The sequence below is a fragment of the Crocuta crocuta genome, unplaced genomic scaffold (assembly GCF_008692635.1).
Source record: "Crocuta crocuta isolate KB4526 unplaced genomic scaffold, BGI_CrCroc_1.0 scaffold331, whole genome shotgun sequence".
In the NCBI taxonomy this organism is placed as follows: domain Eukaryota; kingdom Metazoa; phylum Chordata; class Mammalia; order Carnivora; family Hyaenidae; genus Crocuta; species Crocuta crocuta.
In genome coordinates, this window is record NW_027531015.1 from 2,664,758 (window position 1) to 2,666,628 (window position 1,871).

The 1,871-nt window shown below is 40.2% G+C and overlaps 1 non-coding gene across 1 annotated transcript; it reads left to right on the forward strand.

Annotated features, from left to right (window-relative positions):
• The first annotated feature begins 1,280 nt into the window (after positions 1–1,280).
• On the forward strand, positions 1,281–1,444 carry LOC144237236 (U1 spliceosomal RNA). Its single transcript, XR_013336795.1, has one exon. It is a non-coding gene; the product is annotated as a U1 spliceosomal RNA (small nuclear RNA).
• The last annotated feature ends 427 nt before the right edge of the window (positions 1,445–1,871 follow it).

Here is a 1,871-nt window from a genome sequence, read left to right on the forward strand (position 1 = left end):
GTTGGTGGAGGGAGTGCACTCAAGCACCTTAAAGGAAATAAATAATATCTTGCTGGGATTGGAAGCTTGATCGAGACTACCCAAATGATTTGATTTTGCTTCTCTTACTTAAAGGGTTCAGCCAAGAAAAAAAAAAAAAAAAAAAAAGCTAGAGAAAAGAGAGAACTGTATGCTTTCAAATACATGAAAGATTTTAATATTGAAAGGGAGAGAGAGATAGGGAAAGAATGAATAGGAATAAGGTAAACTACTGCCAGAATTTATAATACGGAGGCTCTAAAAATTGGACTCTATCATCAAGTCAATGGTAAGGTATTGAAAAATACTTGTAATTTGTGTCGTAAGCAGTTGCTCTGGTTGCAGAGTGAATGCAGAATGGTAGTGAGGTAGCTTTTCACAGGTGGTAGCCATGAAGATGAGGAGAGATGGATTGACTCTTCTGAGGTATGTAAGAGATAGAAGTGGTGTAGGTGGGATGAAAATGTGGGAAAGAGAGAGTTGCCAGGGCTAATCTCTTGATGAGCTACTAGGTACTGGATGAGCTGTTAGGTCCTGGCAGCACCATTTCCTGGAAGCGGAGGTGAGGATGGCTTAATGGGAAGAGAAGTTGCCTGCACATTGAGTGCGGATGCCTGAGGGGCTTCCAAAGGGGTCATGTACAGGAGGAAGTTGGGGGCATGTGATTAGAACACTTAGGATGAAATTGGCTTGTTCTCCTACTGGCAAAGCCCTGTCCTTTGCTGCTTTTTCCCTCTGGAGAGCAGAATGTCATGTGGAGCCAGGACACATGCTTTCCTCTCTTCAGAAACGGCTTTCAAATGGGAAAGAATACACATCCTGAAGTAGCTGGTGTATAGACCAGAGAAAATGCTCCCTTACTTCACAGATTGACTTTGCCCCAGGCTGTGCCTCCAAACATAATTCAGAAACTTCACCCATGCTGAGGCTAGAGGTTTTTCACAAGAGAGTTCCTCTTGCATGGGCAGGAAAAATGCATAACCTTGCCCTTTATAAGCCGTGGTCTGTCTCCAATGGTTACACATTAGCTTCCATAATAGAACTAGGAGAAGTGGTTCCTTATTGTCATAACAGGCAGCCTGTTCATAGAAAAGAACATGTCTCTTATCCATAATATGAACTTCAGGGTAGCTACTTAGCTGTGCAAGTAACCACATAGAAGTGCCAGTGCAAAATTAATGTATTTTGAATTTATTGAAATATTCTCCCATTTCCAGATGTCTTCTGTATTTTTGATTTGACGATCCAAAGGAAGGAAATCAATACTTACCTGGCAGGGGAGACACCATGATCAAGAAGGTGGTTTTCCCAGGGCGAGGCTTATCCATTGCACTCCGGATGCGCTGACCCCTGTGATTTCCCCAAATGGGGGAAACTCTACTGCATAATTTGTGGTAGTGGGGGACTGCGTTCGCACTTTCCCCTGATAAAAATAAAAGAAAAAATAAAGAAAGAATAAAGAAAAAAATAAAGAAAAAAAAACAAGGTAAGGAAATCAGTGTATTTATTTTCCATGCTGAGAAAAACATTGGCCTGAAGAAGAGGGTAACTTAAAAAGAAAGATTTTCTTAGAAACTGTGTATTATCGACCTGATCAAAAAAGAGTGTTCAAGTTTTAGTTTTCCTTCTGAGATATTTTTCAATGAAATTTTGCAAACTTAAGTTACTTTAAAACTATAATTGGTCTTCACAAATGTTAAACAGCGTGGTTGACACAGCAATTTAACTCGCCTGGAAAGCATATGTTCTGATTATGTGACTGGGCATGCAAGAGGGAACCTCGTTCCCATTTGTTTGATGGTTTTCACACTTTGATACTTTGGAGGTATAAAAAAAAAAATCTCTTGGCCTAA